Source organism: Asparagus officinalis, unplaced genomic scaffold (genome assembly GCF_001876935.1).
Source record: "Asparagus officinalis unplaced genomic scaffold, Aspof.V1 AsparagusV1_Un270, whole genome shotgun sequence".
Lineage (NCBI taxonomy): Eukaryota > Viridiplantae > Streptophyta > Magnoliopsida > Asparagales > Asparagaceae > Asparagus > Asparagus officinalis.
The window spans coordinates 4693-15250 of NW_017972535.1; the positions used below are offsets into that span (position 1 = coordinate 4693).

Below are 10558 nucleotides of genomic sequence, written 5' to 3' on the forward strand. Positions count from 1 at the left end.
CCAGTCCTCCTCATACCTGTCATAGGTTTCATGTTTGATCTCATGCCTCCATTGTTTGAGGACTGCTTCAACATTAACATTAAACACATAATTCCAAGCCCCCTCAAAGTCCTCAAGACAGAAGCAGTCCTGTAGATTTACATACACATTTAGTAAGGATAATTTAATATCAGTTACTAATTATTAATAAATGAAAATCTAAAACAATATGCACTTACCATAAGCGCAAATAGCAATATGTAGTTACCATAAGCTCTGTCCATATCGCCTCGTATGCGCTCCATGGTAGTTCTCGAAATTGAAAATAAGGGTTGATAATGGTCGCTCTACGCACGAGAACCCCAATATATGCATTCAATCGGGTCGACCAAGGACCAACGGGCAAATTAGAACTATTCCACCTAATAATGGCCCTCATTCCTCTTGGCGGTTGTTTAGAATCAGGCTTACCTCCGCCACGTCGTCCCTCTATGTGATCTGACTTAGCACCTACAATAATAACAACATGATAATATATCATATAATATACAAATCTACATAAGAAAGAAGAATCATTAATATTAAATTTTAATTGAACATTATCAATTATTAAATATTTAATACCTGCGTCGGGGGATGGTTCTGGTGCTGCATCAGAGGGGCCGGGTGATGAATATCCAGCATCTACAACAAATGAACACTATGAGCTAGATAACTAAAAATTTATAAAACATGTTAAAGTATTAATTAATTTTTATACCTGCATCCGGAGATGGTAGTGGATCATCAGCACCACTACCTGGGGTGATACTCCGTGAGCGATCACCCTCCAGGTCAAAGAGCCTCCTCATCCTCCTCCTCATCTGCAAATATAATAAAGACAATCGTTAAGAAAAAATTGTATACATGCTCATGAGATATGTTGTTATGAAATGCATTATTGTTTTTATTATGATAAGATAAAAATCGATAATGTGGTGTAACATATCAGGTTCATACCTACATCCAGCGTCACATTCTGTGCGTAAGAGAATTCTTGCCAAACATCATCAGATGAACCGATTGGTTCACTATAATTATCTTCACTTTCTTCAATATTTTTTTCATTGTTATTAGGAAGAACAACAGATCTTGGCTCCTTGTACAAAACCACCCAATCATACATGACATTCGGATCTTTCACATAGAAGCACTGATCAGCTTGTTCTGCGAAAATGAATTTCTCATCCGTATATACTTCTCGGTGAAGATTGACTAGTGTAAATCCATAATGATCCTTTTGCTTTTTTGCAGGACACCACCGAACCTTGAACATCGTGTAAGTACATTGTTTTGGTTTACCAAACCCGTAAATTACCTCAACGATATCTTCTAATTGGCCATAATATAATATGTCAGCTAGAATTGGATTCTGATCTCTTATACTTGAAAAACATTATTGAGCAAACAAGCCCATGACCCCACTATTTTGAGTTACTCTCCTATCATCGGTCTCTAACATTCAAAATTTATATCCATTCACCAAATGCTCATTATAACGTCTCACTTCGTGATAAGGACGTTGTGCATGGATAATAATTTTATCTGGTAATGTAGTATCATCAAGAAGTGATTTTTCAACCTAAGACAAACAATTTGAGAATATTTAGGCGATGTTATATTATGAATGTTCAATAATTAATTGTAAAACACTTACATCAAATCTTAACCAATCAGAAAATTCTTTCTTATGTCTTTTCTGAATATTGTGCGCTGCATTCCTACCGGTTGTTTCATTCTTAAGCTTCTCCAGATGTCGCCTATATAAACAATATATAAGTTTGTATTGATAAACTATATGTAAAATGAATAGTTCTCATCTATATTACAGATTTTATTTGTTACCTTCGATAGTCTTCGAACATATCAAGGTTTTCCAACACATATGCATGAATTTGATCTAAGAGAGATCTCGGGTATTTTTCACGCTTGCTCTCCTTTTGAGGTGCTTAAGATGTGGTTTTCTTCTTACGCATGTAACATGATGCAAACACAAAGCATTCGTTAGCCACGTATCCTTCAGCTATCGAGCCCTCGGGACGAGCTCGATTGCGAACATTGTTTTTCATGCAGCCCAAGTATCTTATAATCATAAAAGTTAATTATTAGCATGGTAATTTTAAAAACACGTATACAATTAATAAATATAAGAAAAATCGTAAATTACCTTTCAATCGGATACATCCAACGATAAGTAACAGGACCGGCGATTCTAGCCTCTCTTGCAAGATGCTGGGTAAGATGGACCATAATTGTAAAAAATGAAGGAGGGAATATTACTTCCATATTGCATAGAGTAACTCGGACATCGGCTTCAAGTTTCTTAAAGTCATCTACATCTATGACTTTAGAGCATAAATTTCTGAAAAGTCTACAATACTCAATAATAATCTTCGACGCTTCTTTATCCATATTGTTACGAATTGCAACAGGGAGCAATTGATGGAGAAGAACGTGATAATCATATGTCTTCAGACCTAAGAGTTTTCTCTCTTGCACCTGGACATTATTTGAAATGTTAGCAGAGTAACCATCCGGCGACTTTACCGATTTGAGAATTTTACAAACTCGTTGCATCTGCTCATTTGACATTGTAACAAGAGACGGAGGCAACTTTAATTTTTTAAGGCCAACATCTTGAGCTTGCAAATCATTTCGGATATTCAAAGCAGTCAGATCTTGGCGCGCTCGTAGATCATCCTTCGACTTGTTTGCATCTTGTAGGAGAGTTGATACTATGTTATCACATATATTTTTCTCAATATGCATAACATCTAAGTTGTGTCGGATTTTTAGATTCTGCCAGTAAGGTAGCTGAAAGAAGATACTAAATTTAGTCCATCCTCTAGGTAATGTTTGGGCTTCGTCCTCAACTTGCATTTTACGGACCTTTCGCTTACGCTTCAATGGCTTTTTTAACTTTAAGTAATCTCTTACTCCGAGCGTGTTAAATTTAGAATAGCGTTTTTTCCCAAACACAACTTTTGGAAACCCCTCAAGTAATTGAACGATCTCATTACCTGTCAGTTGACGCGGATTCATTCTTTTCTCAACTGTGCCATCAAACTTAGCTGATAATTTTCTGTACTTATGACTCAAGGGCAACCACCTTCGATTAAACCAATAACAACTCTTTCGGCTATGTGGTAATTGAATAGCTTCAAATTCTGGACCACATACAGGACAAGCACACTTGCCCTTCGTAGAGTACCCTGACAGATTAGCATAAGCTGGAAAATCATTAATCGTCCATAGTAGAATAGCACGTAATCTAAACGACTCTTTTAAATGGGCATCATATGCTAAAATACCCTCAGACCATAATTGTTTTAGCTCATCAATTAGAGGCTCTAAGTAGACATCAATATCATTTCCCGGAGCATGCTTACCGGGTATCAGTAATGAAAGTATCATAAACGGCTGTTTCATACAAAGCAATGGAGGTAAATTATATGGCATTAATACAACTGGCCACGTAGACCAGCCAGAGCTCATTACCCCAAATGGATTGAATCCGTCGCTTGATAGACCCAGTCTTACATTTCTGCAATCTTCGGCAAAACGAGGATAAATTTTATCAACATGCTTCCAAGCTAAAGCATCAGCAGGATGTCTCAATTTACCATCGTCTACTCGATCATCCTTATGCCACCTCATATTCTTTGACGTTTCCTTGTTCATGTATAATCTTCACAATCTAGGAGCCAATGGAAAATATCGAAGCACTTTGACTGGAATTTTCTTCTGTGTTATCCCTGTCTCCGGTGTAATCCTTGTTGAAGAATTTGTGCGCTGTTTCCACCTAGAAACTCCACATGTCGGACACTCTTGAAGGTCTTTATTGGCTTTGTGGTACAAAATACAATCATTCGGACATGCATCAATCTTATTATAATCAAGACCCAGAGCAGAGACAATCTTCTCAGCTTGATAAGTTGTTTGGGGTATGCTATTCACTCCTCCAGGTATTACAGTCTGAAGCAAATCAAGAAGCATTTCAAAATAATTATCTGACATACCGCTAAGTGTCTTAATATGAAGGAGTTTTAGCATAAATGAAAATCTGGAGTACTCGGTACATCCCTCATATAAGTCCTTTTCACTATCTTCTAGTAGCTCCATTATTCGCTTTATTTCTGCGGAGGAATGCATATCATCAATATTTTCGACACTCGCGACACCTCCTACCTCTTCAGCTTCAACTTCGTTATCATCTTCACTTTTGTCTTCAATATCATCCTCGACATTATCATCAACATCATATTCTGTAGGTCGAGGAAAAATATCATTCAACAATGTTTCTGTGTCATCTATTCGTTGGCCACCGGACGTACCAACATGCATATTTGGATCCTCATCTTTAGTGATACCTTCCCCATGCCAGTTTCAGTATTTATATTTCTCATCAAAACCTGATTTTATTAGGTGAATCTGTATATCATTTTTATTCAGCAGCTTCAAATTCCTACACCTACAACAAGGACAATACATAGCACCGCTTCTTAAATTTCTCGAATTCATTTCCGTATAACGCATGAAGGCTTCACATCTCTCCTTGTATCGTGTGTCATAAAATCTACGATGCCTAGGGATATCTATCCATGATTTATCAGGAATTATCCTCATCTGTAAATTATATATAATTATTAAATACGATTAGTCTCACAACTACTAATACATCCATTACTCTTATACATTCAACACACATCAAACATACATTCATATATCATTTAACAATATGAATATTTATCTACATAATATATATATAAAACGTACGTAGAAACTAATTACACTAATCTTGCGGCTGTCATAGGAAGACTTCTATCCATTAAGAATATAGTAGTGCCTACATCCAACTTCATATACTTTGTATATTTTCATTTCTTGAAAATTTCGGTAGCACCTACCCGCTGTTCTCCCTGTACACCGTGCGGATGTTATTATGCGTATCGGTAATAACCCGAAACGCAGAACAACGTACGCTTATTGTACACGGAGAACAACGAATAGGTGCTGCCAAAACTTTTAAGAATGAAAATATACAAAGTATACAAAGTTGGATATATGCACAACTATATTCCTAACCCGTCCGAGAAGGACAGATCCAATAATTACGAATTTCAGTACCAATTTTTTATTCTTATAATATAAAATAAACGCTCATTTTTGGGAGAAAACTTCGTCTCCTACCCAAATCTGAGTCGTACATCATATATTATAAGTCCAAATAATTGGATGTAATTATTGGACGGAAGTCTAGGGATAACGTTATTTTTTTGTTCACCTAAATTGGATTATAACATATTATAAAAATTTATAATGTGTTATATATCACTCTATTTTTAAAAAAAATTTATTTCACATATTTTCACATCACAAACTTAAATAATCACACATACTTATAGCACGAATGAAACTTAAATGAGTTGGGGTTTATAAGTGTTTAAAAAAAAATATGATTACTGGTGTTGTTCAAATAAATTAACATGTAGTTAAGTTAGGGTTTTCAGAATTGAACTCGTATATTTTTTTTATAAATTAGGGTTTGTAAACTAAATTCAACAATAAATAATAAATAATTTAAAAATTCTAAACGCTCGGGTAGAAAAAACATACCTTTTAGGCAGATGAAATGAACGGAACTGTGCGGAGGGAGGGTGCCGACGAGGGGATGAGGGGGAGGAAGGGGGCTCGGGTGGGGGTGGTCGGGAGGGGAGGGAGGGCGGGAAGGAGGCTGCCGAGGAGGAGGGGGAAGGATGAGGGCTGTCGGAGAGGCGGGAGCCTCACGGGGGAGGAGGGAGGGAGGGAAGGGCACGGGGAGGGGGAGGAAGGGGGAGGCTGCGAGGGGGAGGGGGAGAGAAAGGAAAGTGGTCGGAAGAGGGGGTGGTCGGAAGGGAGGCGGGAGTGGGGGGAGGGAGGAGAGGAAGGCTCGGGGGGAGGAAGGGGGAGGGGGCTGCCGGAGGAGGGAGGGGAGAAGGGGGTGGTCGGAAGGGTGTCGGGGAAAGGACGGGTGGTCGGAATGGGGAGGGGGCGGGCTACCGAGGGGGGGGGGGGGGAGGCGGTCGGAGGCCGGAGGACGGGGTCGGGAGAAGTGGGGTTAGGGGGAGAGAGTAAGATGGAGAATTGAAGAGGAGACTGGGGAGGGGGGGCTTGGACTAGGGCATTAAATTGCCCTAGGCAACCTAGACGGAAATTCCGTCTAGGTTGACTACTGCCTCAACCTAGACGGAAATTCCGTCTAGGTTGACTATTCAACCTAGACGGAATTTACGTCTAAATTGCCTCAACCTAGACGGAAATTCCGTCTAGGTTGACTACTGCCTCAACCTAGACGGAAATTCCGTCTAGGTTGACTATTCAACCTAGACGGAATTTACGTCTAAATTGCCTCAACCTAGACGGAAATTCCGTCTAGGTTGAATGGTCAACCTAGACGGAAATTTCCGTCTAGGTTGAGGCAACCTAGACGAAAATTCCGTCTAGGTTGACCTTTCCGTCTCGTTTGGCAAACTAGACGGAATTTTCCGTCTAGTTTGATCCAAACTAGACGGATCAACCTAGACGAAAAATTTCCGTCTAGTTTGATTCAACCTAGACGGAAATTTTTTCCGTCTAGATTGTTCCGTCTAGATTGGTCGTTTTTCTACTAGTGTAGCCATACTAGTTTTCTAAAACTATTTCCATACAGCAAGAAGAAATGTGCAGAGTCCTATGGAGGAGGAGGAAAAAAAAGGCAAAATTCCTCTAAACTATTTCCATACAGCAAGAAGAAATGTGCAGAGTCCCCTGGAGGAGGAGAAAAAAAAAAGGCAAAATTCCTCTAGATATTAAAAAAAAAAAAGATTATTGAGGAGCTCAGATTGTTACTTTCATCCAAATTGGATGACGAAGTGACAGAAGCCAATCAAATCACTAAGCACTTTTCATCATCGTTGCCTCAAATGATCGATCTCTGGACCTACCACTCGTTCAAAGGCTAGCCAACTGCGCTACTATGCTTTTGATATGAAATAGTTCAGTTAAATCATAATATTATAAAACAGTAAAAGTGAAATCGCTGCATTTTGAAGAGATTTAAAACTGACATGTGACAATTGTGTCCGCCAAAAACAAAAACAACTTAAAAAGCCAATTATAAAGTGCTTATTGTTACTCTTTGTTATCCTGGCTTCTTTAAGTAATCATTTAAATTTGAAAATCCAAGGAAAAAGTATCATTTAAAATTTGTATATTTTGATATATCATGTTTTACTATAAGGTTCATGTTAATTAACATGAAAAAGTGATGCAAACATTTCTATACATGACAAGTCTTATTTATTTATTTATTTATATAATAATTTTAGAGAGGCTTAGGTGAAATAAAAACGCTGAGAAATCTAAAGATAAATCATTATTTTTATGGCTGAAATATCAATATATTGCTTGGTTGTGCTTATTAATTTCTTGCTTATTAGTTTGTTATGCTCTTTGTTATGATGTTTTCAATCACCTAAGTGCAACTCTTTGTCAACAACGGACGAGTGTACTTCTGCATACAATGTCCCATTCAAATTGACGATCGGGACCCACAGGGGTTACAACTCAGCCGACTCGACATTCCTTCATGTTGACTCGAAAGGCGGTACTAGTCAACCCTCTTGTCGAAGACGACTCACAGCTAGTCCAGTCAACCAGCTATTCGACGCCTCCCGATGACGACTCGAAAGACGTTACTTCTCGGCCAAGCTAAATGACTTCGGCCTCGAGATCCCCCCACTGACAACGTCGACGTTACAGTTAATACTTGGCAAGTGCCATCATGCCTCTAGCTCCGATAGTATTTCATGACTCATCGGACCACGTAGGCACCGCCATACTTCCGATCACTTCCCATTCAATACTGAGGTGATCTCTCCTCCAGTCGCCAGCCGACACCTGTAAAGCAGGAGCTGACTCGACTGTCAGCCCATGCTTCTTTGTCGTCATCCTGTGCTCGACCACAATGACGGTTCTGCCCCGGCCTTATACCACTACTATAAATAAGAGGTATTATTCCTTCATTCGAGGGATCTTAAGATCTGATTTTCTCAGAGTAATGTACAAATTATACTGCACACACAAGAACTCTCACAGTTCTTTATTTTCCCCACTCAAGCTCACCAGCTGACTTGATCGTCTGAGGAATCACGGGGGAACCAGCCCTTGTCCTCTCACGTGTTTCTGCATGTGCAGGCTTTTCAGCAACCCAACTCAGAACTGGATATTCGGGGAAGGAAGCATCCCCTCATCAACTTCATCCCTATCCAACCACGAATATAATTGACCGTGTGATCACTTAACATCAACACTCTTCTTGCTTTACATACTAGCTATGAGATAAATTTGGTTATTAGATTTTCTTGTGTGTTTTAGGGAGGTAAATCTCAACCTGAGTAAAATTAACGCTTTAAATGGGGTTGACACAACTATCACTTTGAGGATGTGTAGGTGTAAATTTTGATCTCCCGAAAACAGGGAACTTCGTTTGTATTGATAAGAAGGCTTATTACAAACTAATAAATAAAAATTACAACAGAAGCAGAGGGAATGCCCTCTTTGTTTAGTGTGGGGACTTTTGGTAGCTACAGGATGCTTCGCTCGATGCTCGTGTCGAGTCTGCTTCCCTTGGACCGTTCGACCGAGGTTGCTGGGGAGCTTCAGTACACAGTAGAAGCTCGAGTCGATAGAGTTCGGATCTTCTAGTTCGCCAGCGATTAGGGCTCAGAACTAGGAAATGGTGCTGCTATGCAAAAATTATGCAGAGAGCCTGGTCTCGATCCTCTTTTCCCCAAGTTTTCTGATCTCTTTTAAAGGTTGTTGGAAGAGGCTCTTAAATGAAAGAGAGGCAGTTTTGCTGTTCCCTGAATTATGGGATGTGACCATACATTGTTCAGAGATATCCTGCTATTCACCTGTACCATGAGCGGTCATTCGAGGAACCGTGTTTTGCATCACGTTACGTAGGAATGGGAAAGCCCCTCCTCGTACGTGTGACAACGGCTGTCAGATACTCGAGTGGATCTGACCAACTCACCGAGCGCCGGCGGCTCTCGCCTCTCGCTTGGACAAGTGAGGTAAGTCGCATTTATGAGGGTGCAGGTTGATTTAGCGTTTGTCCGATCACTTGTACTGTGAGCGTCTCTTCAGGCCGAGAGAGGTGGGAAAGCGGGTTCCCGGTACTCGAGTGGGCTTGGACAGCTCGCCGAATACCGGCGGATCCAGTTCCTGATTCGGACAGCCGAGGTGAGCTGTATTTATGAATGTTCAGGTCGACTCGACACCTGCCCAATCATTCGTACTGTGAGCGGCCACTTGACGGTCTTAGAGTACTGTGCCCTCTCCCTTCGAGTCGAGAGGAGTGGGAAAGCCCGCCTCAGCACGTGGGGTAGCAGATACCTGGCCATATTGGCGGCCTTGAGGTTTGCTGGCGGATTTGAATACAGACTCGGTCGGGCGAGTTGTGATAAAGGGTGAATTCCCGTGGCTTTGGGCGACTTCTCCTTACAGGCGGATTTCTTGCAAGTACACGGAGGTATTTTTTACCGTCTATAGGATGACATGATGCAATTCAAACAAGATTGTGGTACTAATCGAACTACGATGGATAAAAGCCTAATTTGGTCAGTGTACCAGGGCTTCATACTCAAATTGGCTCTCATACTTCTCAATTTGGTTAGTGTACTTGAGCTTTATACTCAAATTGGCCCCAATACTTTTTTTCTTAATTAATCTCTGTAATAGGGCTTCATACTTAACTTGGTGCACTTACCTTATTTCAACTTTCAAAGTTTCATAGTAAACTCCCGATAACTTTCAACATCACGCTAAACCCTCTAAGGACTTTCAAAAATCGTGTTACGCCCCTGATCACTTTCAAAATCACACTAAAATGCTAATAACTTTCAAATCACACTAAACCCCAATAAATTTTGGAACTGCATAAAATCCCTTATAAGTTTTTATATTTTGCAGATAACCACTATAAATTAGAAGTCAGCAAAAGTTAAAAAACAATTAGAGTTTGTGACCCTAACATGAGCGGGTAAGAGGAAAACGAATCACAAAAAAGTGAGAGATTTCTATTTTTAGGATTGAAAATATAAAAAGTTCATGAAGGGACTTTTAATAATTTACGGGGTATTTTGGTATTTTTAAGTAGCATGAGTTGTATGTGCGGAGTCAGATGTAACAATGTTAACTTTGGGAGTTTTCTACAAAAGTTATTAGGGATTTAGTGTGTATTTTGAAAGCTACTAGGGGTTTAGTATGATTTTGAAAGTTATTGGAGGTTTAGTGTGATTTTTGAAAGTTATTGAGGGATTTAGGGTGATGTTGAAAGTTATTGGGAGTTTACTATAAAACACAAAAAATTAAAATAAATTAGGGGATCAATTTGAGCACGAAGCCCCGGGGACAAATTTGTGAAAAAATAAAATAGAGGTACCAATTTGAATATGAAGTCCCAACGCAGGGACCAATTAAGTCGAGAAAAAATTAAGTACGAGGAGCAATTTGATTA

At 39.6% G+C, this 10558-nt stretch overlaps 1 long non-coding RNA gene across 1 annotated transcript; it reads right to left on the minus strand.

The window, feature by feature from the left end:
• Nucleotides 1–601: 601 nt before the first annotated feature.
• On the minus strand, nt 602–989 carry LOC109827497. The gene is made up of 3 exons (XR_002243449.1): nt 979–989; nt 740–842; nt 602–663 (listed from the first exon to the last, which is right to left on the minus strand). It is a non-coding gene; the product is annotated as an uncharacterized LOC109827497 (long non-coding RNA).
• Between the last annotated feature and the right edge of the window lie 9569 nt (nt 990–10558).